At 41.2% G+C, this 27,753-nt stretch overlaps 1 protein-coding gene across 4 annotated transcripts in view; it reads left to right on the top strand.

The window, feature by feature from the left end:
* The first annotated feature begins 4,882 nt into the window (after positions 1 to 4,882).
* Positions 4,883 to 27,753, top strand: part of SPOP (speckle type BTB/POZ protein) — a 49,022-nt gene continuing 26,151 nt past the window's right edge. Inside the window, exon 1 of one of the 4 annotated variants that reach the window (XM_063137509.1) lies at positions 4,883 to 4,980. The gene's annotated coding sequence lies outside the window, so the exon portion shown is untranslated. Of the gene's footprint in view, positions 4,981 to 5,206; positions 5,702 to 7,097; positions 7,120 to 27,753 lie in introns of those variants that run through there. The other 3 variants (XM_063137511.1, XM_063137510.1, XM_063137512.1) reach the window with 3 other exon arrangements.

Raw genomic sequence — 27,753 nt, 5'->3', positions numbered from 1 at the left:
TTTTTGTACTGCCTTGATCGTCTGGAGCTTATATGAGTTTTTAATTAGTGCTGCATTTTCAATAAGTCTATCTGTACGTGTTACCGATTCTTTCCTGGATAACGTGGAGATAATTACAAGAATCCTGTTTGGTGGGTTTCTTTCTTTTTCTTTCTTTTTTATTCTCTCACTAAAGGAACGGCTGATATATTTAATCATGATGTAGAAATGTTGGCAGCTTTTTCTTTTTTTTTTGCAGCCCAGCCTCCCTCTAATTACATTTCTAGGTTTTTAGCAAATTGAAAGGGAAAAACGGAGGAACAAAATAATTAAAAACCGAAGAGGAAGTGAATATTAAAAAAGCAGATGCTGTTAAAAATCCATACACGCAAGTGCTTTCAAGGACATTGGTTTAGAAACTGGGGAGACAAAGTGCTGTCGAAATGCCACAACGGAAGCCATGTCAATGGTCAGACACAAGTCTGCTGTCTCACATTGTTCAGCTGATCACTAAGGATGTAAAGCGCCTGCTAGGACAGTGGAGGATTTCTGTGGCTCCCACGTGGACACCGCTGTCAAAACTCATATGGCAGAGATGTGCGGTGAGGTTACGTTCCAAACACAGATGCCTCCATGTGCAACTGGCCTCCACACTTATCTTAAAATACAGAATGTCTCTTGCAGTTTTGAAAACATGTCAAGCTTAACTTCTATCCCTTCAGCCTCTGAGGACCATCAATACTGACCTCAAATAACACACCTTGTCACGGATAGAGAGTGGATTGGCCAGTGCTTTTCGCTCACTTTTTCGGGAACTGTAACCCTGTTGATTACTTTCATCTAGACCATCAGTGGGGAGCCTGCAGACTGGATGCAGGCCTTCTAATCCAGGCAGCAGCTTTCCTTAGCCCTGTTGCCCCCCCTCCTCCTATGCAGAATTTGCCTTTTTAAAAAAGAAGAAGCTTCCATTGACACAATTTGAATTTTTAAAAAGAGACTAATGCCACACAGGGGAAATTTGTGAGAGGTTTAACTTTTCCCTCCCCAACTGTGACCCCCCCCCCAAAAAAAAACAATTTGGCACCCAGCAGAGAAATTATTTGTAAGCTTTTATTGACACCAATGGAAGCAGTTTTGAAAGCCTAATTGCCACACAAGGGAGGGGTCAATTTTCAGGAGGGGTGTTGCAGCTGGGTAGGGAAGGGTTAACTTCCCCCCCTCAATCACACCTCCCCCACATGGAAATTAGTCTTTTAATAAAGCGCCTATTAGGACATGCAGGACACACTCACAGAAATCATTCATTATCTCCTTATTTAAATAGAATTAGAGGATTCCCTCTCTCCCTAAAGAGTCAACTGCATCTATTAAAAGCAGGGGTCCATAAATACACTCAACTTTTACACACATTTACTTTGAGAACGGCCATATGCCCACGGAGAAAGCACCCCCTCCACGTCCTTGAACGCACAGCATGAAGTTGGAGAGCGCTCCCCTTTTCTGAGTTCTCTGCACAGTTTGTGCAAGGCACAAGAGACATCTTGCCACCTTTGCACACAAAAAGAAGTCAGGGGAGATTACGCTTCTGGTCATTTTCCATCAAGCTTTAAAGAAAGGCTGTGTGTGTTATTCGCTTCTGCCCTTTTCCAGTGCCTGTGACATTCACCAAAGCCAGCCAAAGTGTGTCGACTCTTGATGAAAAGCCATCAATAGAACAGAGTGAAAGTGTGATATCAAAGCAGCCGAGCCTTAGTGTTTACTGTGCTCCTCTTTCCCCGCCCAGTCTATTTTGTGACCTAAACACAATTGCTATTCCAGTCTGTCTGATTTGGACTGGCCATGCACTTTTGAAGCTTTTCAAGACTACTGTCCTTTTAATTAAAAGCTTAATCGTTGTGACTTCTGCCCCTGTAATTGCTTGCTATTCAGCGGGGACATGGCATTATTGAATTTCTCTCAATCTGTTTTGCAGAAAAAAAGAAAAGTAAAAGGAAACCAGTAAATAGCGCATATACATAAGGGTAAAAAGAACAGGTAACTATGAGGCAATCAGTAATGCCTGCTTCCATACTGAAATAGAAGCAATTACACACAGAAAACCATAAGGAGAAAGCTTCTAATTAAAGTTGCAGGATATCTTTTCTAAATAGGATTTATCCTCGTTAAACATTATAGAAAAAAAATGGTCAAGGGAACAGGAGGTACCAGATAATGTAGTGTTATATTGTGTCATGTGGGGCCCCCATTTTAATTCCAGGTCTAGAAAAGCAATGCCTTACTATGTCACAAAAGAGCCCTAATGTGGGGGGGAAAAATCTAAATTTTTGCTGGGCATAAATTATACACAGTTATGTTCAGGCACAACTTCTTTATGTATAACATAGAAAGGAAATGAGTACAAGGTGTTAAGTTTTCAAGATTTCATTCTAGAGAAGATCAAACATAATCGTGAAAGACACAAAGGGTTTTGCTCTAAGCATCCACATACGTCCAGCCGCATATTTGGCTGGACTGTCCATTGCGAAGTAACTTCTAGAGAGTGGTTTTGGACATTATTATTAATATATATGGTTATTCTCTGGAATTGTTAGCAAGAACAACTTTACTGAATATTTTAGAAAATGAGGAAGAATTCTGCATAGCAACTAACGTCCCCACCTATGCAACAACAACAGAAAAAAATCGGGCGTTGTGTTGATGAAAAAACTAGACTAACAAGTTGGCATGGTACAGCACGGCCAAAAATAAAGAGGACGTTTTGACCTACAGTGTACAGACTGTAGCAATATAACTAATTATTGACACATATTGAGATAGACTAAACTGCAATCCTAGACATATTAAAGAACACACACAAATAAATGAAGACATTAATCAGATGAATAGATGACTGGATTTGCCAAAATATCACCCAATCCTATGCATGTTTATTGAGTTCAGTGGGGCTTACTTCCAAAAAAAGTGTGCATAAGATTGCAGCTACAATTAAGCACTTTAAAATTCCCAATGATTTCAATGGAAGTAATAAGTATACAAGGAATCAGGAAGTAATAGTTTAAAGCTGGTGTTAATGTTGAATTAGAATTCTGTTTTAATATTTGTAAGGGGTTTAACAGGTTGTTACCCATCTCCAACCTCTGGTGATAAGATGGGGTACCTAATAATAATAATAATAATAATCCATACTATACTTGGGCTAAATCGAGAGAAAATAAACTGCCCCCCCATTTGTGACACAAATTATTAATAAAATAATGATTCTGTCTGTTAGGCTATAAACAATTTTGCATTGATTACAAATGTAGTTATAACAAAGCCGAGTATATATTTAAATAAATTAAACTTGCATGATTATGCAAACTGGCACCAGTCCAGATTCTTCATTTTAGAAGAAGGGGTATACAACACAGTGTCTACTCACAGTTGCTTTTTCTCTTTACTTGATGTCAAAAATTTTAATTTCTAGTTTTATTTATTTTCCTCAATTTATATTCTGCCTAGAGATGCCCACTAGCAATATAAAACAAAATGAAAAACAGTATCAAAAAATAATCAGGAACAAAATCAAGAAACATTTTTTTAAAAAATGTACTTTACCCATTTTTGGTCTCCCCCCTCCCTTACACCACAAAGTACTCGAAAAGGGACGAGCTTTTTACAGACTCAATTTTACAGTTGTGGGCAAAGCTTTCCAGTACTTTGAAATGCAGCTGAGATTTCATTTAAGATTTCATGAGCAGCAGAGATGAGGGGTGCTTCCAGATTATTATTTTTTGTGTGTGTTAATGGAAATAATCAGAAGGCATTGTGCGGTTATTTCGTCTTGTTTTCCTTAACAGCTGCCTAAGGAGCATCCACAGTTCAGTTACGTCCTAAAGCAGCTTTCCCCAACCTGGAGCCCTCCAGATGTTTTGGACTACAACTCCCAGCATTCCTGACCATTGGCTAGGCTTACAGGGCAGATGGAAGTTGAAGTCCAAAACATCTAGAGGGAACCTGGTTGGGGAAAGCTGCTTTTAAGGCAGCAATCCTATACACATTTACATGGGAGTAGGCCCTATTGAAAATAATGGGACTTCCGAGTAAATATGCATAGGATTGCACTGAAAATCCCACTCCAGTGTCCAAAGGAGGGTCCAGCTCTTTTCTCTTTACTAGCTCAGTAGAATAGGGAATACCAGCGCCTGTCATTTTTCTTAACCCTAGTTGAGAAGCTGCTCCTGTTCAAATTCCCCCTCATACAAAATCCCCTCTTCTACATGATAAAAGTCTTTCTTCATTTGAGAGTAGCTGCTGGCCGAAAGTTGTGTTTTATTAATCTTTATTGTGATAATTTTTCATTCTTTTATACCTCACAACTATGGCAATTATTTTTTAAATAATAATAATCCAAAATCCAGTTAGGTTGGTCTTAATAACGGTATTGTTCAACTGTGGATATTGTTTTTCCCCCCTCATGGACCAACATAGCTACTGCTTCCTTTTTCGTAACTATGGCAATCACTTTTTATTAAAACGAAAGGGACTCGTGCTTTTGTCAAGCATACCTAGTACACTGTGTGTATTTGTTTATAACAATAGTTTGTTGTTTTTTTTAAAAAAATCCCTTTTATTGACTTATCATGATAATACAACATCAGAGTATTGAACCAGGGATTTTAAACTCTCCTGAGGAATGTGTCCCCCCCCCCACACCTATGACTGGTAATCAGTCACTTCCATGGCAACTCCACGCGCCGCATGCGCAGTGGCGCCAGCATCTCCCGATAGCCTTTTCCCTATCATCCTAATATCTCGACGGTTTTGTTCCCGCCACTTTTTCCGGGTTAGTTCCCTTACGACACATGCGCAATGCCGCCGCCTCTTCCCGCTCCCCCCCCCCGCGCCACTGAATGAACGGAGCGTCGTGGCAACGTCACCGGAGAGTCCCGGATGTGTCAGGTCAGGGCGCTATGAGGAGACCACAAGGGGACGGCCGTAGCCACCGCATATCGCTATCAGGTGAGGTGGAACGGGCGATGGTTATAACTCACCACATTGTAGGGACAAAGGGGGAAGACATAACGCCGGTGGCGGCTGGTTGCAAAATAATGAGCCAAAGGGCCTGACGCAGGGAGAAGGGGCGGGGCGGAAGGAAAGAACCCTCGGATAACATCTGCGCATGCGCGGCAGTGAGGTTTCCACCATCGGGATTGCGGCGCGTGCGCTTTCATTTAAAGGCTTGCGGAGACTGCGCAGGCGCCTTGGATGGAACCGATGTGTATGAGAGGAAGGTCCAGGTGAAGTCCAGGGCACGCATGCGATGCAAAAAGTTTTGTGGCATGCCGATCCTCTGCGCCTGCGCAAAGGGGAATGAAAGAAGAACAGTCACATCCTGCAGTTTCCTGGCTTCCCTTTCTCCTTCCTCCCACTCCATCCTGTTGCGCTTGCGCATAATGTTGCTGCAGGGGCCTTGCGGAATAATGATCCTCTGCAGCTACGTAAGGGGGAAAGAATTGCAAGAGGGAGACATGCTGCCAAATAGTGAGCTGTGAGTGCTGTTCCTGCTTTTCACAAGGGGAAAAGAAGAGGAGGACCTAGGAATGGTGGTGGAGTGGGGAGGGGATTCCCTTTGTTATTGTTGTTGTTATCCCCTTCCATTGCACCTACCTGGGCCACTGGCTTACTACTGTTTATCCTGATAGAGAACAAAGTGGCAGAAGTTACTTCCTGAGGCCAACAGGTAAGAGTCCCTCATCTTGATTCCCTTCCTGGAAGGTGCAGAAAGTGGGTGGGAGAAGTAAGCCCATATTCATTATGTTAATAACAAAATTTGGGGGTGAAATGGTGCTGACCCTTAAAAGCTGGACTGGTATGGTCCAGTGGCTGAAGAGTGTTGGTATGAAATTGCTGATGAAGTCTTAGAGGGAATAAAAGACTTGGCAGCCTGTGGGCAAGATTTTCTGTTTCCTTCATCTGTGTAATTGTAATAAGTTTTGCTGGCGTTTGTAGGGATGCTTCTAGTGAATGGACAGATTTGCCTGTTGGTTCCTTCTGACTATGGTTCTAAAGCTTCCCCATTGTACAATTTATTTCAATTATGGGATGTATGTATAGGCCCTTGGAATTTACACTTGAAAAATTAGAGCCTTTGAGATGGGATGGATTATAATACTAAGTAGAGGCCCATTTTGTTCACTTTGGTTTCCCAGTCATTGATGTGGTAAAGTGTGTGAAGCTTCATTGAAATAACTTTTAATGATGAATGGGGTGCAGTTAGTCTGAAAGAGAGAGGAGGGGGATGAAAAGCATAGTAGCTGTGTTTCAGTTTGCTCCAGCAATCAGACATGGTTTGAGAGAAAAGATAAGTGGGCTTGCTATATTAAGTATTTGATGTGGCTCCTATGCTGTGTGATTATCTCAAATGAGGGAGAACCTGTAACAGTTGTAACTTCATCTGTCATAGTACTGCATTGATGGGCAAAACTGCATAGCAAAGGCATAGGAGGTTGGCTTATACTAAGTCAGACCATTGGTCCATCTAGCCCAGTATTGTTGACACAGTCTGGCAGCAGTTCTCCAGGGTTTCAGGCAGGATTCCCCCCACCCCCCAACCTTACTTGGATAGGTCAGGGATTGTGCCTGGGACCTTCTGCATGCAGAGCATGTGCTCCACTATTGAGTCACAGTCCATCTGTTGACAAAGGACCCACTTTTCCTACATTGTATCAGACAATGATAATGTTTGGTTGACCCTTCAAATACAAGAGCTGGCCAGCCCTTTCTAGTTTTAGGTGTGTGAGGTTTTCTGTTTGTTTGTTTGTTTTTGATATGTAGAAATGCTCTCTAGCTTATGCTTTGGTATCACTTGTGCAACTTATCCAAACAAACTTACTGAACTGCAGAGGGCCAGAACCAAAATCAATGGAATCTGCTTGTTAAAGGGTGATGTTGGATTAAAGAGAGACTTGATAATCAAGAAAACTTATTTGGGTTTTTAACCCACAGAATCTTCAAAAACTCACAGTGCTAATAACATTTAAAATCAATACAGTGCTAATTGGGCTATAACTTACACCTCCAGCTCAAATACTGTTACATACATACCCATTCCTCATCCATGTCAACTTGCCTAAACAAAGGTCTTCCATCACTTTCAAGGTATGTTGAGTGTTGAGTTTTGACATACTTCTGGGAAGGGTTCCACAATTAAAGAGTGCATGTGAAACCTCTAAGCATGCTTTACCTTTAGATTCTGACACACTGAGGGAAGGGAGCAGCTTAATTTGGGGGAAAGAACTCAGCTCAGCCTGCGATGTGTTGAAGGTGGGTAGGGACAGAAAGAAGGTTAAGAGTAAAGCATTGCAAGGCTTGGAACAAAAGTAATAAAGTCATGATGACCTGGTGTTATGCCAGGTCGTGCTATCAGCAGTTCCCACCAAGTTACGAAATTTATAGGTAGGTTGCAGCCAATGGTACTGTTGTCAGCATAACACACAAGGTGAGGGTGGGAGTGATAGGTTAAACCAGGTTTTAAATAGCCGCTCAGCGGGTCACCCATGACGAGTATGAATTGTTTCCAAGTGATCTGGCAGAGAAGCTTTTGTAAATTGGTTCTTATTTTCTTTTCTGCCACACATTATTAACATTGATGTGTGTGGGCAGGAGAGCTAGTAAAAAAATTATGTATACCAGTCTTTTTTCTGAGTTAATTTGCAAGGCTGTCTTAAAAGTCCACAATAATGGCCACTCTGAAGTGGTGAGTTTGTCTGTTCTGTGGAGCGCTAATGAGCCAGGAACGTTCTGAAATAATTTATAGTTTGTGAAATGGTGGACTTAAAACTACAAAAGCATAATTCAAAGGACTGTTCAACTAAGAACCCATTCAATAATAATAATAATAATAATAATAGCATTTTATCCCACTTCTCAGCCCTAAAAAAGGTTCTTGGGTTGGCTTACAATCAGCCTGTAAAATAAATAGCCCCTGCCCACAGGCTTACAATCTAAAATGACATGACACAGAAGGAAAACAATAGATTTTCAGCAGGGCTGATGGAATGGCCTCTTATCTCCTGGGAGGGGCAGTCCAACTGGAACCAGCCTTGATGTTCCCTGGACATGCTCCTGTCTCCCTTCTGCTCCTTCTCCCTTATAGGGTGGTTGATGTCTGTTAGCCCTGTGGGGGCAGAGAGTCCAAATGGAGCAAGGCCCTGATGTTCCTTTAGCTGCTTCTTTCTCCCTCAGCTCCTGAAGTGTTACCAAAACAAGCCTTTGGATATTGAGATTAGTTGTTTGAGCATTCCAAAGTAGGTGACATAACACAGTGAAACTTACCTGGCTTGTTGGGCATCTCTGACCCATCTCTAAGAGAAATTGAAAGGAAAGGAGAGAGCAGCTTTGGAGTTTTCTGGAATATAAATGCTAGGATAAGCAAAAATACTTGTCACCACCCCCATTTCCCTTTAAAGACCTGATTCTGAGAGTTAAAATAGAAGTACCGTGTGATAAAACTGTTGCTGGGCTATACTAGTTCGTGGCTGTCCAGATGTTTTGGCATACAACTTGCATCAGCCCACGTCAGTATAACCATTGGTTATGAATGCAGAAAGTTGTAGTCCAAAATATCTGGAAGACTACAAGTTGCTTACCCTGGGGTATATCATTTCAGATTGCAGGTGGAGTCAATCTCCCACTTAAAATGTGCCTTAAACCTTCAATAAGAGAATGTCAGGGAGGAAACTGGCCTAGAACCTCTTCCCCATATGGCAGTCTTGAATGTGTAGGAAATATTTTAAGGGTGGGAGCATTCGAATATTTGATTCCCGTCTGTAGTCAAAGTGTCACAGTCTAGTAATATATGTATCAGCAGTGCTTCTGCCCATCTGTGTGAGCTCTGACAATCATCATGAGTAATGATGCCTTAATGGAAAATTAGTTCAAGTGGGTGAAAGGTGGCCTCCTATCCTGATCAAAACATTATGGGAGGGCCAGTGAAGAGGAAGGTCACTCCTGAGGAAGGGTTGCCTTACATTATTTATTTATTTATATAGCACCATCAATGTACATGGTGCTGTACAGAGTAAAACAGTAAATAGCAAGACCCTGCCGCATAGGCTTGCATTCTAATAAAATCATAATAAAACAATAAGGAGGGGAAGAGAATTCACCAAACAGGCACATTCTGACAACCACTCTCCTAGGTGTCCTGGTTTAGTGATTAGATAACCCAAACTGTCCCTTCCACTGAGTCACTACATCCCAGCATGTAGAGGTTGATTGCTTTGTCAGCACTATGAATGATCCTTCCCCCTCAGCATAGACTATTCCATGTGCCACAACAGCTCAGGCAAACATCTGCAAGTAAATGTTTGTGAACTGCAAGAGTTGCTTCTTTATTCTTCCTGATGTGCAAGACTGACTAACATTGGTATATATGGACAATCAAGCTACTAAAAATGTTTATTGGAATATTGCTGTTTTGCAAATATCTCTACTGTGGTGTTTGTAACTGAAATCCCATTTGCACATAATGGTAGCAAATTGTAGGTTAATTAATCTACAATTTTCCACAGTGCATGCTAGGCATTTTCTGCAGCCTTTTTGAATCTTCAACCTCCATTTGGGATGATTGAGGGTTGCTATGTGACATCTGATTCCCTCCAGATGATTTGGACTACAACTTCCAGGATTCCTGACCATTGGCTATGCTGGCTAGGCTTGATGCAAATTAAAGTTCAAAATATCTGGAGGGCATCAGATTGGGGAAGGCTGAATCAGAGTAAGAGGCGTAGAACTCATGTCTGCCTGTTTGTCTTCTCTCCCATGTTATGAATTTAGTGCTACTAGTTTTGGGTCTGTGATATTCTTGCCTCTTCTGTCAGATCTGGTTAAATGGCCAGACCAGACTAAGTTAAATGGCTTTAGACAGTATAGCATTGGATCATGGCCTGCAAATGAGGCACCACCAGAGCCTCTTAAACTTTAATAACAGTTTAAAACTTTCCAGACTACACTTCCTTTGACCCTGTTGATCACAGCTGGTGTAAGCATAGTGCTGTCTCCTAGGCTCCTCCTTCTTCCTGACTGCTTTGTGCTATGATAGGAACACCCTATACTGCATGATTTAAAGTGCTGACAGTGGATGGGGTTAATCAGATACGCACAAACAGCATGGCCAAGATTTGCTGGTCATAAAAGATGGTGGTTACCTATTGCTTGATTCAGGGCCTGTTCAAGCAGCATGCCAACCTGTGGTTAGACCGCTAACCCTTTTGCAGCAAATGGTTAGTGAGCGTGTTTAAACCGTGGCTACATAGCCACCATGATTAGGAATTATTCACATGACATACTACGACATGGTTGGCACGACACGCTAAGCCTTAATGTTTAGCTCAAAATGTTTAATCACTGGCTTAGCATGTTGTCTGAACAGGGTCACAGTGTCCCTGTAGTAAACCGCACGTACACTGTGTGACACACCCCTCCGCCAATATTATATCAGTGCAGTGTGAGTGACTACAGCAATCTTGACCATAGCCACTCATCCATTGCCTGAGAAAAGTTATACTTTTGTTTGCGTGGAATCAGATAAGCAGGTTGCTAGACCAAACACTCAAGCTACATATGGATGGCTGTATTGACAAAAAAAGAAAAAAGTATAGCTTTTCTGCAAGATTGGAGTACAGCTGGGCTGGTACTGTGTCACCTGGATGAATAAGCTCTGCCCTCTGTGGTACTCTCACCATTAAAACGTTGATACTTACTGATAGCTTTTGGCTTCATTGATGCCGCAAGAACCCTGACTGCGTTAAACTGTTTAGTTCACTTTTTCTTTTTTGGGGGGTGGGTGGGGTAGGGGGTAGAGAGTTTCACTTAGGCATAGCCTGCATATGTGTTCTGAATAAGAAGAGGTGTTGTCCTTTTTTCTTTTAAAGCTTGGGTGAAATGCAAAGGGGCTTGAAATGGCTGGTTCTTCATTTTTCTTGTTCCGACATGTGTGTTGCTGTTCTGCACAAGAAGTTGTTTTTGTGGGTTTAGCACTCCCGAAGTCAGCAGATTGCCTAAGATCCCTCTAAAGTTCCTAAGAGGTTCCTAAAAGCAGAGAATTGCCTAAATCCCTCTAAATTTGGATTTCCATGTTCAAGTTACTGTACACGAGAGGAGAATTAAACTGGAAAAAAAGATCAATGGTAGACTCATTTGGATTCTGCATTTATGATCTTTGTTAATCTTTCATAAAGTGTTCTAATGTGAATTGTGTGCTCAGGATAAGTTAATGTAAAGTTTGGCATCTTGTCCCCCACCCTCCTCCCCATAGCATGTTTGTACACCTTTGAGGCCCTTGTAAGAATATTAGTGTTCAGTTAAATTTCTAGCTGGCATGGTTTCAGACAGAGACAACAAAATAAAGGATAAGGAAGGAGGGGGCAGATTGAAAAAGAAACCTAAATTACATTCCATTTAACTCTTGTGGCATTTCTACTAGAAAAGTATTGCAAAGTGTTATTTCTCAAACTTTATGTGATCTTGTCCTCCTAAATTTAGTAGCACTTCTGTGTAACTTGTGCCCAGTCTAGAAGCTTCCCTGCATATGTTTGCCATTTCCTTGCATCTCCTACATTTCTCCTTTTCCTCTCACCTAGAACCTCTAGCCAACATCCCAGGGTGCTTCACCCTTTGGTATACACATTCTGTGCCATATATATAATTAAATTTATATCCCACTTTTTTTCTTCTTGCAAGGAACCCAAGGTGGCTTACCTAGTCCTTCTCCTCCTCCGTTTTATCCTCAAAACAACCCTGTGAGGTAGGTTGCACTGAGAGGCAGTGACTGGCCCAAAGTCACCCAGTGAGTTTCATGGCCAAGTGGGGATTAGAGCCCAGATCTTCTGAGTCCCAATCTAACATTCTAACCACTGCACCACACTGGCTCTCAGTGCATGTGATAACACACCTGCACACACAGGCAATTGAGCTTCCTAATAGGTTTGAACTCCACCTTTCCCTAACAGTGTTATCAGAGATCACAACCCATGCTTTGAGAATGTTCATAAGCCTGTTTCCAGTAAGAGACACAGAATTCTGTGCACACCCCTTCTGGGCTAAGTTTCATTTTCCAGTTTGAAAACAAAAGAAAAACAATCACGGGTGAGTGGTAGAAGCCCATCAACTTGCTTTGTCAAGACCTAGCTTTGTAATAGTAACAATAATATTTGCTATTTATATTGTGTGCTTTTTAGTGTTCTGAGCACTTCACCTTATCCTTTATAATTCATATAAAAGATACATAAGGCAGGCCAATCACCATATGATGCATAGTCATGGACCCAGAGAATTTCTTGAGGGCATGTAAATGCTGTTATTTTAAAGCTAAGCAATTGCTCAGCTTGGGGAGTGTTTAGACTGGAGAGTGTTGTGAGCTCCCCAAAGAAAAAAATGCTGTGTGTGTGTAATCTCAACACATACTCTGATAATCACATGCAGTTTAATAGCCTTCTGGATCATGAGGACTAGAACCTTTTCCTCCATACAGAAAAGCTCGCATTTGTGGAATTCTAATGAACCCAGGCAGGCCAGTAGGAGGATTTTTGAGTGTGTTTACTTGACTTTGATTTTAAGGTCTGTTGTGCTGAATGCAGCAATGATGCTGATTCTCAGAAGCTTCTGGCATTCCTTCCATTTTAATTGCTTACCAGCTGGAGAGAATCTTAGTTGCTGTTTAATCCCAATTCTGCCTGATTAAATTTTCCCGCATAACAAGATTAAATTTTCTGGCATAAGGCCGCAGAACAAGTTCTGGAAAATGCCACATGGATGCACCTGTCCAGAATCCCTGTGACAGTGCAAGACAGGATGCGATGGCATCCCTTAAAAAACAAAGGAGCTGGGAAGCATGTCTGTTTTGTTTCATGCTTATTTCAGAAGGGCTGGAAAGCTATTTGCTAGGGATGCATTTCTCCTTGAGTTTCTAGTTGCCTTCCGTGCTGCATTTAGAACTGGATATGCTCCTAGTCCTTGCACATATTCACTTCTCAAGAAGCATTAAAAGTATTCTAACTAGTGCGGGGGAAAATCAGCACCGCTTAGTGATTTCCTTTTTCTGTTTTTAGGCTTGTAAAAGCCTCCCATCGCAAGGCTTTGGGAAAGAGTTTGGTGCGACATCTCATAATATGAAATGAGCTTCATGTTCTCAAAGCCTGTGTCTAAACTAGAGCCAAGTCACCCAAGTACTTGGCAATGGCTCTACTATAAATAACTCGCTCATGTCTTAAGTCAGCTCTCCCCAGTTCCACCCTCCTTCTGCTACAATATAGAAAGTGATAAAAAACCATTTAGTTATCCCTTAATTGTGATAACTCTTTCCCTCCCTGCCTTCAAGTGCTTCTGTACTGGGGAGGCAAAGCAGTTAGTCCCTCCGCAGGGACCAGTTAGTTCAGTCAGCCAGGGAAAACATTATTTAGTTTAAATTAACTTGCCCAATTGTGAGGGCTCTGTAACAGGTATTGACACTTAAAATAAAACCAATACATAAAATAAAAAACCCTCCTTTCAGGCTTTCCCTCCTGCTGCCTTTCCTATTAAAAACACACACACACACACACACACACACACACACTAAAAACAAACCACTAATGATTTTAGTATTCCTGTGCCAAATTCATTTTTCTCAACGAGCTGTGACCATGTTATCCTTTTCCTTCTCCTCCCTATATTTTGGTCACTCATGCTCCACCTCCCTTGCTTTCTCTGTTCTGCACAATCTTGTCCTATATCAGCCCCATTTTGCCACTACCTCCGTCTCTGTGCCTTTTGCCCTGCAGCTCCCTATGCCTGAAGAAGCCTCATGCATGTCTCTTCTTTAAACACCTTCTGACTCCTCTTCATTGATTCCTTTGGAATAACTCTTGCTGAATAGCTCTAGCCTTATTGTAACATGTCTACCCGTGGCCTCTCCCTTTCACTCCTGCCTTGCTCACATAGTAGATTGTAAGCTCTTTTGTCAAGAACTGTGTTCTATACACCATATGGCACCCTGACTCTGAATCAATCTGTGGTGATAGTAACTCTGAAAACAGAAAAGGTGGAAATATTGCGTTAGTCATTTGTAGCATGCAAAAGTCGAATAAACTAAACTCACCAAACCAGGTTAGTTTCTGAATGAAATGTATATGGAAATATGGCTTAAGGGGGAAAGAACTCATGTGAAAGTTTGAGTCCTAAGCAGGCACTGGGAAGATGCCATGTTAAATTCAGGAGAAGAACAGCAGCTTGTCCTGGATCAAGAAGGTTTGTTGGAAAACAGCTGAAGTGCTACAGCCTTGCAGGTGCTCTGGAAGATGGTCTAGAGCTGGGGTGGGCAATTTGTGGCCCTCCAGGTGTAGTTGGACTTCAAATGCCATCATCCCTAGGCAGCATAGGCAGTGTTGAGGGATGATGAGAATTGCAGTCCAACAACATCTGGAGGGCCACAAGTGGCCCACCCCTAGTCCAGAGAGACATGTTGGAGTTCCCAACTGGTTGTATAAACGCCCATCAGGCTGAACACTTGATGACTGAACAAAGTCCTCAAGCCTGGGGACTTGGAAGGAATGTTGGCTTTCTTAGGCTGAAAATGCACATTGTGGCCAAGTCTTGTCCCTGGCCCCAGCTGCCACCATTTCTCTGTTGCAAAGCAGTGTTGGGAGACAGTCAATAGCAGGAGGCAAGAGTTGGTGCGCTTAACCCTTTCCTATGCCCACTTCCCTGCCACTTCCCCACAGCTGTGGTTTCAGACCCATGTTTGTCAAGGGAAAAGCCATCTGGAACCCCAGCCATATCGGGAGTGGCATAGGAAAAGTGACAGGTGGGGGAAGGCTTGAGCACCTTCCCCCAATTCCCCCCCCCCTTTAAATCGACACACACCATTTTGCGGTAGAGAAGTTGTGCCCAGAGTTTGGAAATAGTCTTCCCCTCTCACCTGCCATATTGCATCTAGGGGTTGCTTGGGTACTAATATCCAAGTAAATAAGGGCGTGCACATTTATCAGAAATGAAGGCTGACACATGGGCTAGGGGAATGGCAAACAGGAGTCCAGTTTCCCCCTGCTTACATATATTTTGAAGGGGAAATCAGTGATTTATGCATGCATGTGCCTTATCTGACACGGATGTCCTTTGTACTTGGGTATTAACAACTGAATACAAAGTATCACCCAAGAAGCAGCCCTCAGACCCAAGAGACTTGAATATTCCTGGAAGGCAATGTTAATTCAACTTAAACAGAAGCTGAAATTTAGTAGTTGTTTTAATTTGAAAGTTCTGCCTTGTGTAGTTGATTAGTGTTACTCACCAAACAGTCCACTAATACACAATTATCTGTTTATACCCAAGTAAACTGAGAAACTAGTTTTACTGGAGGTCCACTTTGACAAGTGAATGGAAGGCCAAACCCCCATTACTCTGATCACTAAATGGCCTTCTGCAAAATCCCAAATGCCACAGATGCTGCTTATCCAGATTTCTTTTCCACCTGGAGTTGACAGTTGATTGAGTGACTTGGCACCATCCAGGAACCAGCAATTGGTAACATATAGGTTTAGTTCATTTTCTGATGCTTTAATTAAGAATAAACAGACCATATCACTGGAGAACTAATTTTCTTTAATCCCATTTTCCCAGTAAATACCAGGAGTTGGATCCGGCTTAGTGATACTTCAAGCAGACCATTAAAATCAATGGAATTTAATTTAGTCATGACTAGACTCCCATTGATTTCAGTGGGTATACTTTAAGTATGACTGAGTCTGGATCTAAGCCCAGGACATCTGGGTGAAAACCAGTAATTATGGGCACCCTGTCCAAAACTAGTGTTTTCTGGTAAATTGTCAACTTTAGAACTGATACCACTGAACTACAGCTGATAAATGATACATATGCAACTGCTGAGAAATCTGTTTTATAGACAGTAATCCCATATGGCTCCCAGAATTCAGCCTGTGACCTCAGTAACTCAAGATATTAGATATATTGCAGCTGAAGCTAGGAGCAAACTAATGGGATTTCTGTTAGCTCTGATCCTGCAGTTCTTAGGGATACATGTGAACCCTGCTGGTATGGAGTTCCACATGTGTACAGGTGCTCTGTTACATTCAGTGGTGGGGGTAGCTAAGTGATGCTGAAACTAATGCGGCAGTCGATGAGAGAGCAGAGATCTTTGTGTTTGTTGGAGTCCTGCCAAGTTCCTGCTCTCATTCTACGCTTAATTTGGGTCCCGTAACCACTTCCTTACCAGATTTTAGTGTATTACTTATGACACTTAAGCACTTGTCGCTTATGTTGTACTCTCATTTACTGTCTCTTCTGGTGGACTGGAGCTTGTCAGAGAGGTTTTAATGTAACTTCAGTTTGCCAAAACAGCAACCCGGTGACAGGCTATGGAAAGAAGACTTTGTTGGTTTTGCTGCAACTGACATAGCTAACCTTCTGGAAGTTGTTTCCATGAATTCTGAAAATGACATGGATATTTAGAGTCAAATGTTGGCTCATTGCTGTTGCCTTCCATCTGTCAGTTCGGTTTGGTTTGGTTCTTTTCCCTTTGTGACTAAATCTGGTTGGGCTTCATTCCCTTGTTCAGGCATCATCTAGCCATCACTAGCCCAGAGCAGCCAAAAGTATTGCTGCTGAATTTCATAGTTGCTACTTCTGTAGAGAACTGACAGGATATGTGTAAGTGTCATTTTAACTCCCCCCCACCCTCTTTTGTGTATGTACTTGTATTTCATTCTCTTGTAGCAACAGCTCTACACCAAATTACATAGCTCTGGCAATGTGGTGTTTTTTTTAAAAAAGCCTTAATAGCAATTTTCCTTTCTGGCCTGTTAAGTAATCTTCTTTACAAATGGACCAATGTTTTTTCTCTGGTTTCTTTTTCAGCTTGATGTTCAAACTCCTTGTCCTATTTCATTGGTGTGCATCCTTCCCCTAATTAGATGTCGAATCTTTTGCTTTTGCCTTACTGGTTCTATTGTCTCTTTCACATGAGTGTCTTTGCACCTTCCCATTATCTATGGAATATGCCTTTTCTCATTTTTTTGCATGCTTTTTCAAGTCCCTAACACCTCTCTCTTATTAAAGGTTTCACATTATGGGTGATTTCTCTGGCTTTGGTGTGGGCTTTGGTTCCCTGATCCATTTCTCTCTGGTGATGGTTGTGTGTCCAGCTGACCATGTGCACTCAGTATCAGAACTTGCTTATTTGTTTCTGATCCATCTTGAAAGCTTCATCTAAAAAGCTAGATCTAAGTGGAAACTGTATCCAGTTACAATGGCCACTAGAGCATTATTTTATCATAAGACTATGAGTCTTATCATATACTCAAAAATATGAGTCTTTTATAGTTGTTCATGACATGGTGCATCTGTAATCTTGCCACATGGGTACACGTTGAGAAGAAATGTTCAGTATGTGAAAATGATGTTGTAGGCATTATGTTGTGGAGACGTGTCCACATCAGAAATGAATGTGAGACTCTAATCAATCAAAGAGTCTGGTTGCATCTTGAAGACTAACAAACTTATTCTGCCTTGCAGCAGACTAACATAACTACTATTCTGAAAATAAGCAAACACAGTCTAGCTCAGAGGGTAGGCAACCTAGTGCCCTCCAGATGTTTTGGACTACAACTATCAACATCCCTGTAGGGGATTATGGGATTTGCAATCCAAAACACCTGGAGGCACCAGATTGCATACCCTTGATCTAGTTTGAACTTTGGCAAATGTCTAAAGTGAAGGGAATTGTTGTTTTAAATGGATATTGTTGCTTTTTATCCTTTTGGTGGTTTTAAATTTTGTACATCTGTTTTTAATGTTCATTGTTTTTAACTTTCGTAAACCGCCCAGAGAGCTTCGGCTATGGGGCAGTATATAAATGTAATAAATAAATAAATGAATAATGAATGGAATGGTGCAGCAAACCGAGAATGCAAAAAAAGGAGGTAATCTTTGGGGTTATGATGGCTCTTCTGGACGCAGCTAGTACAGTATGTCTGCTGTAGAAGGAAACTTGTCACTAATTAATTTGAACCTAGGATCTGAGCCTGTTCGTAGTTCTGGAATGTATAAAGTAGGATTGCAGATAGATTTGCATTGCTGTCTCCTTCTACAGCAGGACCATCTCTCAGTCCTTGTAATTACCTTGAATCCTTGCAATTATCTTTTTCAGGCACTGCTGCTCTTTTTGTACAGGGATAGCATGGAGTATCTGCCTTCCACGCATCTACACAGGAGAGCATAATGCAAACAGCAAGCCACAAATCAAGGGTTTGAGTGTTTGGGCGTAATTAGGAGGCTAGAATCCCTTCAGGAAGACTGGAGATTTTTAAAATTAGGAAAGGCACAAACAAATCCATTCCAAAAGTATGCCAACATGGTTAATTAGCAGAGCTAAGGAAGCTATAAAAGGCAGAAGGACTTCCTTTTAAAAAATGGAAAGACTACTAACTCTGGTGAATCAATGTAAAGTGACAAGGCAAGCATTGGAGGAATTTGAAGGGCAATCGCTAGAGATGTAAGAACTAATAACATAGTTCTTAAAATAACATGAGAAGCAAGAAATAAGCCACAGAGAAACCTTTTGCTGCATCTATCAAGATTCATTGAAAATATAGGGATTTTATTCTTGAGTAGGTAGATCAATATACTTTTGTGGGGTGAGGACATCAGGAGAGGAGGGAAATACTCTTTAATCTATTAATTCAGTTTTAAGATTTTATGTGGGAGAGGGTGCAATTGGGCTCTGGGCCCACTGAAGCTGCCCACCTCTTTTATTTATTTATTAATTACATTTATATACTGCCTCATATTTATTTATTTATTTACTAGCTGTACCCTGCCACGCGTTGCTGTGGCTCAGTCTGGTTAAATTGAAAAGAAAGAAAAGACAAAGCGGATGTTTCTAATATGTTTAATTTCACAATGCTTGTGGATATACAATATTTTTAGTTGTTCCATTGTCTGTGTAGATATAGAGATTGTCTGGTTTGCCGACTCTAGAACACGCAACATATAATTGTCCATGTGAGAAGCAATCTGTGTCTAGATCTAAACCGCACAATTCTAAAGATTGGCCCTGAGCTTTGTTGATGGTGATTGCAAACGCCAATCGAATTGGGAATTGCAATCTCTAAATTGAAATGGCGTATCTGTTGGAATCATAGGAATGCGAGGAATGAGGACATCTTCACCTTTGAAAGGTCCTGTCAAGATTGTTCCTTCTATGACGTTGCTCAGTAATTTTTTTACTGCAAGCCACGTGCCGTTGCAAAGTTTTGTGAGAGAACATGCAAATAGGAGAGGAGGCAGAGGCAGTGGATTGGCCTGCTGTTTGGTTTTAAAAAAAGGATGTTTTTACGATGAGGAGGTTAGTGGAAACTTCTGGCAGTTACCTTTCTTCAGAATGTGTAACTGTCACAGGTGTGACATCTATATTCACTCAGCCAATTGTGAGAGAACATGCAAATAGGAGAGGAGGCAGAGGCAGTGGATTGGCCTGCTGTTTGGTTTTTAAAAAAGGATGTTTTTACGGTGAGGAGGTTAGTGGAAACTCCTGGCAGTTACCTTTCTTCAGAACGTGTAACTGTCACAGGTGTGACATCTATATTCACTCAGCCAATTGTGAGAAAACACGCAAATAGGAGAGGAGGCAGAGGCAGTGGATTGGCCTACTGGTTGGCGATGTCACAATGATCAGCAGGACTGGTTTTTAGGAGGCCTATTTCTTCAATTTTAAGACAAACTTTTGTCCCCATATAGAACATAGTTACATAACAACGCTCGCATATTCGAATGCAACGTTGTGTCAAAATTTCAAAGCAATCGGTGAAGAACTTTCGGAGATAAAACATCTGTTGTGAACGAACATTTACATTTTTATTTATATAGATAGCTGAAGCTCTCTGGGCAGTTTACTGAGGTTAAAAACAGTAAGCATTAAAAACAAATATACAAAAATTTAAAACCAACAAAAGCATAAAAACAACAATATCCATTTAAAACAACTATTCTGGGGTCAGTTTAAAAAACTCAGCATATGTGGTTAACTGCCTCTTGTAAATAGTCTCTTCAAATAGTGTCTCGTGTTCTTGCAAAATATTTTCTGCTACACACACTAAGATGTAATTAGGTATTCATTTTAATATCAAAGTTGGAAAGGGGGCATTGAAAGAAAATACATTTGTAAAAAAAAGTTTATTTAAGAGATTTCTAGGCCAACTTTTAGGACCATGCTCTCACAAGGTGGTTTCCCATGTATACAATATAATATATCATTAAAGTCAAAACATCAAACTGTCATAGTGTAACAAAAACAATATCCTACAGTGATCAATAACAATAACAAAAATAAACTTATTTAAAACAGTAGTACCAAACATCTATCTAAGGGAAAGCATCTTGAAGCAAATATGTCTTTACATATAAATTTATTTATTTATTTATTTATTACATTTCTATACAGCCCAATAGTCGGAGCTCTCTGGGTGGTTCACAAAAATTAAACCAGGGATTTCATCCCATTAAATCAGGGATGTTGATAGTTGTAGTCCAAAACATCTGGAGGGCACTTGGTTGCCTACCCTCTGAGCCAGACTATGTTTGCCTATTTTCAGAAGAGTAGTTATGTTAGTTTGAAGGCCTCAATTGATGGAGTCATCGTATTTCAGTCAGGATAGAATTCTAGTAACATGTAGGCCATAGCCAAAAAGGCCCTGTCCCTTTTGACTGCCAATTTACATTCCTTTCATGGAAGGACACATAAACAGGGTCTTCAAGACTGTTCACAAAGTGCTAACAGGTTTGTGTAGTAGATGAAAGTGATCCAGAGTATGTGAACATGTGCAAAAATAAGGAGCAGTGAAAGAGGCTAAGAGGGGCTGCCGCCTTGTGCTCTGCTATGTCGTCGTGGTGGGAGGGGCTGCTGAAAGTGAAGAATTTCTGGACAGTAACATTCTAGATGGCAGCATTATGTCACGTACTGTGTGAAACTGGAACAGTGGTACAGATTAGGGCTGTGCACAGCCTGCCTCCAACTAGCCTTGGAGGCTGTTTCAGAAGCCTTTCTCTGAAAGGGCCCCAATACGACTCGCTGCACTTCAGGGGTGTGCCCGACTTGTCTTGGTGCCCAAGTGAGATTTGGCTCCTCAGAAGCAGGTTGGTCTTGTGGGATTCCCAACTCCCCGCAGCCCCCTCTCCTTCCCTTCCCCCCTTGCCCCCCAAAACCCAGAGCTGCCGCCACCCTCCTGAGAGCCGAGACGTGATTTAAAGTTATCATGGGGGCTCTCTGCTTTTAATATATCTATGGCTGAACACTATGATGTCCGTAAAGGGGAAATGGCCCTTTATGACCATTATAGTTTGTGACCATAGATATATTAAAACAGAGAGCCCCCCTGATAACTTTAGATTGCAGCTCGGCTCTCAGGACAAGAATGCAATTTAAAGTTAAGTTCCAGCAGTGATGAGAAGTGGGTGGGGAGGGAGTGCCCCAGCACTGCCCCGAATCAGCCCGAGGTGCCCCAAGGCTTTGGTGCTGTTCTGCTTTGGCCTCAGGGCACCTCAGACCGGCCCGGTGTCAGCTTGGATTCGGGGATTCAGCCCAAGGCAGTGCACAGCCCTAGTTCAGGTACCCACTAATGAGCAAGAAAAGCCATTAAGAGAACAGTTGGGTTGTTTAATCCATATTTTCTGATGTCTCTGTACCAGTGCATGGAGCACGGGAAATAAACAGGATAAGCTTGAGTTCTTAACACAGGAAGGTAAATATGATTTAATAGGCATTATTGAAACCTGGATGGATGAGACTCATAACTGGAATGTAGGGACTGAAGAATATAATTTATTCAAAACCAACAGACCAATCAGGAGAGGAGGAGGAGCATTATATCTAGAGGATATATACACATGTGAGGAAATCCATGCATCTGAACATGAAAGATCAGATAAGAGCATCTGGGTAAAAATGAAAGAGGAGGGAAATGACAGCAACATTATTGTATAAGTCTGCTACAGAATGCCAACCCAGCCAAAAGACTTGGATGATGCCTTCCAAGATCAGATTACCACATTTTCAAAGAGGAGCAACATAGTCGTAATGGAAGATATTAATTATAGAGGTATCTGTTGGAAGTCAACCTCTGCTAACAATGAAAAGTCTAATAAATTCCTGACTTGCCTTGTTGACAATTTCATCTTCCAAAAGGTGGAAGAAGAGATAAGGGGATCCACTATCCTAGGCCTGATCCTCACCAACAGGAGAGAACTAACTGATGTGAAAATAGTTGGGAATTTGGGGAGGAAGTGAGTGACCAAGTCATTTTGGGATTATGAATATTGAGGAAAAGGAAAGCTATGCCTAGTCAGACTTTACAAAAGCTGATTTCTTTTAACAAATTTAAAGAAGTCCCTTGGGTGCAATCCCATGGGTAGAAATACCTGAGGAGAAGGGAGTTCAAGATGGGTGGGAGTGAGATATTGAAGGCACAATCACAAATCATTCCCGTGAACAAGAAAAATGGGAGGCATCTTTTCAGCCACACTGGTTTCTTTAAGGAGTGTTTTGCTTTCCAGTTTAAAAGGGGCATATATACGAAATGGAAGGAGGGGCAAACTACCAAGGATGAATGCAAACAAGTACTCAAAACTTGTAGGGAAAGTGTGAGGCGGTCTACAGTTCAGAATGGATTTAGGATTACAAAGAATGTTTTTTAAAAATAGCCCAAAGTGGGGAGTATGGATACGTTTGGAGCAAGAAGAAGAACAAGGAAGTGGTAGGCCTGCTCCAAGGAGGAGTTGCAGAAATATTAACAGATGACAGAGAGAAGGAGGAACTGAGCAGTTTCTCCTTTGCCTCAGTTTTCTCCCACAGGGAAACTCCTTGATGATGCAAGAATAGATAAAACAATGGGCCCGTTCAGACAACACACTAAACCATGCTGCTTAACCACAAAATGGTTAATGGAATGCATTGACCTTAATGCATTCCATTAACATTATTATTATTATTATTATTATTATTATTAGTAGTAGTAGTAGTAGTAGTATCCTGCCTTTTGCCCAATTAGCGTGTTGTCTGAACCAGGCCATTGAAGGGAAGGAGTTGCAGCCCAAGAGAGGTAAAGAGGAGGTGTGGGATCACCTAGCTGCCACTCAATGAATTCAGGTCCTGATTACTACGGTACTTTCTTGGAGGTTCTTTCTCCTACGGTACTTTCTTGGAGAATAGGTGAAGTGCTGTGTTATTGGAGATGGGCAAATGTCCCCAGCATCAGGTGGCTGCGTGGATGGGGGAAGAATCCAGGCAGCTACTGACAAGTCAGCTTGACATCAGTATCTCTAACAAATCATTAAAACTGTGAGCATCTAGAAAAAAAAAGGTTCTGAACATAAAGAGGGGTTTCTAGAAAACAAGTCTTGTCTGACTAACCATATCTCCTTTTTTTGTTAGTTACTCTACTGGTAGATCAGGGCAATGCTGTAGACATAGTATATCTTGATTTCAGTCAGGTTTTTAAGAAGGGCTCCCATGGTATTCCCATGCTGGTAAAATGTGGGTGAAACCAAGCTGCTGTTAGATGGATTTCTTCATGGGTCACACCAAAAGAGTGCTCATCAGTGATGTGAGTTTTCCAGAAAATTTTTAATTTACATTTTTTTCTATGCAGATCAAGCTAATTTGCATGGGGTCATTTGCATCGGAAAATTTTCATTTTGCATCGGAAAACTAATTTAGCATGTTTACTAAATACAAGTAAAATAAACAACACAGCTATAAAAGGAGCCTGTGTTAATGTTTTTGTGTCAATATACCACAAGTATGTGAATATTTGGGAGGGGGGAAATTAAAGCATGCTTAATGTGATTAAAATGATATATTATCTAGATATTTTTATTGGACTACTTGTAAAAATTTGAAGACAATAGCATATACTTCCCTTATTATTTAAATGAAAGAAAGAAACAGAGCTACTGAAAACTACTGATATGCTAAGTCAGTCTTTCCCGACCTGGTATGTCCAGATATGTTGGACTATAACTCCTGGTGTCCTTCAGTCAGTATGAAGGGTGCCAGGTTGGGAAAGGTTGCACTAATTAATTTTAGCAACCCCGAGAACTGAGCATGATATGCTGAGAACCTCCCATCTATTTCAACTCTTCCACTGAAGTTGTTGGGGCACCTTAAGTTTCACTGCCACTACTTAATAATTCCATTTCACACTAAGATATATATATATATATATGTATGTATTTCAATGCTATACATGTATTATCTCACATACTTGCTAAGGATAACCACCTGAAAAACATTAATTACAACTTTGAAACTGCAATGATTGTGTAATGTTGTATTTGCAATTGGCATACTTTCATAGTTAGAAATGAATTTATGAAATGAAATGGGAAGTTTTTTATGGGAAAAATAAAGCACTGGAAAAATTTCCATGCCACATCACTGGTGCTCATCACTGGCTCTTCATCAGCCTAGAGAGAAGTGATGTGGGGTTCTGTCCTGGCCCTCTACTCCCTTGGACAAAGGAGTAGAGGGGATCATCATCAAATCTGCAAATGAGCCCAAATTGGGTAGGGTAGCTAATATCTTCAATGACAGAAGCAGGTTTCACAATTATCTTGACAGGATGAAGAATTGGGCAAAAATAACAATACAGATTCAAGGGAGCCTTCAAAGGAAGGCTACTAAGGTTTGAGCAGTAGCAACACAATCTGTTTTAACTCTCTGTGCTATTTATGGAATTATGGATTGTGCTGCTGATTATGATTTTAATTATGTTTGTAAGTTGTCATGAATGGTCAGAGGTAGGGGTATAAATGTGTCAAATAAATTATAATTATGACTTGAAAGAGTATGCCATCACTTGTGAATAGTAATATGTTTTATGTCCTGTGCAATCCACTTTGATGTTCATCGTTGGAAGGTGGCAAAGTACTATAGACGGCCAAAGATCCTACTGACTTGGGTGTCCTCTCCCTTGCATAAATTGTTTTTACTGTACAGGATAATGGCAGTATTATGAATTGCAGGAATTGCTTTTGGGAATCCTCTTTGGGATTCAAATGCTATGTTGAGACTGGTTTTCTAGAAAAAAGGTATTTGAGAAACGCAAGAGCAGCGTGCTGTTTGAAGAACTGTTTTTATCAACTCTGTTGATAATTGACTTTTTAAAGAAAATTATTACTTAAAAAACATTAACTTCGTTACTGTTTCCTGCCTTTGAGTGCTGTATGAAGAAAGGCAGAATAGAAATTGAAATAATAAAGAACTGCATAGAGTGGGAGACCTTCCTCTGCTTCTCCCCTTCCTACAAGTTGGCAAAAGAAACTTCAGTTCCTGCTTATAGTTTCTTTCTTAGCGCTGCTGACATCTCTGGGAACAACCTGAAAATTTCGGACAAGACTTTGAATGCTCAGTGGTTTTAAGTCAGGCATTTGATAAACAGTTTGGACACCAAGTGTATGTTTTGGTTAAAAAGCACACGCACCAAAAGGACAGGCAGGAAGATACCTATTCACACGCCAAGTCACAGGAGTTAAGAGAACAGAAAGTCGAGCCACCTCACCTCCCCCCTCCCTTTGTCAACTGCCTTGTCCCGTATTCTGGCAGTGTTCTCCTTTCTAAGATATAAAACAGCCTTTGTCTCTGGAGAAATCTGGAGTTGGCTCCAAGTTAAAGTGGAGTAACCTGCACCTTGTGCACAACTGTCAAACTTGTTTATCCCACCAATTAAAATAAAGTGCTCTGTGCAAAAGCCTTAAGAGAGAACTTGGTGGATACAGTTGCCTTTCTGTTTGTGTTTAATCTGACAGCAGTACCTTGAAACCTGAGCTCATGGGTGTCTGTAAAGGTGTGAAGAGCTCAAACTGCCCTGTGAGCACTGGGGAAGGGTGGCAGCGATAGGGGAATAAGCCTGGTATTCTGGCTATAAAACTGCCTAGAATGGAACTCTTGCTCACTCTATGTGCCTCGACTGTGATTTGCTGTTATATTTTCTGAACTAGAATTCTGCCTCTTAATCCTCTGTGGCCATTCAGTCACAAGAAAAGGCAGTCTTCACAGGTTCAGATGAAGTCTCCCTTTTCATCAAGCTTGTAGATACAAATAAAACAAACAATCCAGTTAATGCATGACTATACATCAGTCTGTACATTCAGAATGTAATCAATCTCTCTGGGCTAACCACTTGAGAATGCATGTGGTGGATCATATGTTTGAACGTCCCTCCTGCTGATCTATGCCCACGGAAATCTAGGACTTTGGGGGAAAGTGTCCTTATCCAGCTTTTTGCTTAATCTGTAGATTGGCTTTTGAATACTATCATCCAAAACATACTAAAATGGAACCTCTGCAGAGAGAAACATGGTGGCTTTATACAGACTTTGCTCGTTTGAAGTCCGAATGAAATTACTGGCATCTCCAGTGAAAGGATCTTTGGTAGGAAGGATCGCGCAGTCCTCTGTCTGAGCAATTGAAAACTGCTGAGAGCAAACCAATGATCTGATCTTGTATAAGGCATCTCTTCAGGCTTCATATAGAATATTCTGGGAGAAATTAAGCACCAAAGAAGGTTCTTCTGTAACCTAACTTCATAAAGCAGGTGTATATGGCTGCCATCAACCACCCAGTTAAGTGTGAGAACACACAGAAACCTTGCTAGACCAGACCATTCTTTTTAACCCATGGCAGATAAATGGCCCTTGGAAGATCCTAAGCTGGACCTGATGGAGATAGCCATACCTTGTCTGTGTACAGTATGTGGTTGCAGAATGAACATTCAAGTTCCACTTAGCTATCTGGGAAACAACAGTTTGTCCAGAGGTATAGCAATCTGGAGGGGAAGGGAGATGAAATGGCAGATGAACTGTTACTTCCTTTGGCCTGCCAGGCTCACACAGACAGGGCAGAATGGATTGGTGGTGTTTTTCCTTTTTGGTGGCCTTTTTTGGCCAGTTCCCCCCCTGTTTTTGAACGTTACCCTGTCATTGCTGGCCTCCTTGCCTGCTCTTCCATTGCAGTTCTGGCAGCAGAAGTGCGATGCCAAGGGACTGTTCTGTCTCTGCTGGGAGGAGGCTTCCGAGGCCAGACCACCCCCTCTTTGCCTTCAGAGAGAGAGGCAAAATCATTGCCCACCTTGGATGCTCTCCTAAGGGACCATAGGACTGTATCCTCATCTTTTTTTAAAAAAAATAAGCCATCCTGGTTCTTGGCCATCATTGCCTTTTTTCACACTGAATTCCACAAGTTAATTATGGATGAAGTAGTAGCTGTATTGACTGTGAACGGACTGCCAGTCAACTTCATTGGATGACCCAGAGTTCTGGTCTTTGGGGAGAGAGTAATTTTATACACTTCTCTCATGTCCCCTCTGGGTCATCTTTTTTCTAAACTAATAAAGGCTCAATGGACTTTATAAGAAAGAAGCTCCAGCTCCTTGATCATTTTAGTTACCCTTTTTCTATATGTTCTCCAGCTTCATGATACTATTTTTATGATTTGGCTACCAGAGGGCTATGTCTGTGTATATTTACCTATCTCCACTTCTCATTTTTACACCTTTTCTCATTTAATAGTTCTATTTCCTTCCTGCTTCTGAAGAATGAAAAAAGCTAGTTTTTTATAGCTTTAGTTCAGCAATTTCCCTCTAAAATAACTTCGTTCCTTTCCTTATTGTCAATTTATGTCAGATTTTGTACTTTTTGATTTTTAATTCTTAAAAATGGACAATGATTTTAAAAGCAGTTCTTGCT

The sequence above is a fragment of the Elgaria multicarinata genome, chromosome 11, assembly GCF_023053635.1.
Source record: "Elgaria multicarinata webbii isolate HBS135686 ecotype San Diego chromosome 11, rElgMul1.1.pri, whole genome shotgun sequence".
Classification (NCBI taxonomy): domain Eukaryota; kingdom Metazoa; phylum Chordata; class Lepidosauria; order Squamata; family Anguidae; genus Elgaria; species Elgaria multicarinata.
Note: the sequence above shows the minus strand (reverse complement) of the source record. Positions and strands in the feature narration are given on the sequence as shown.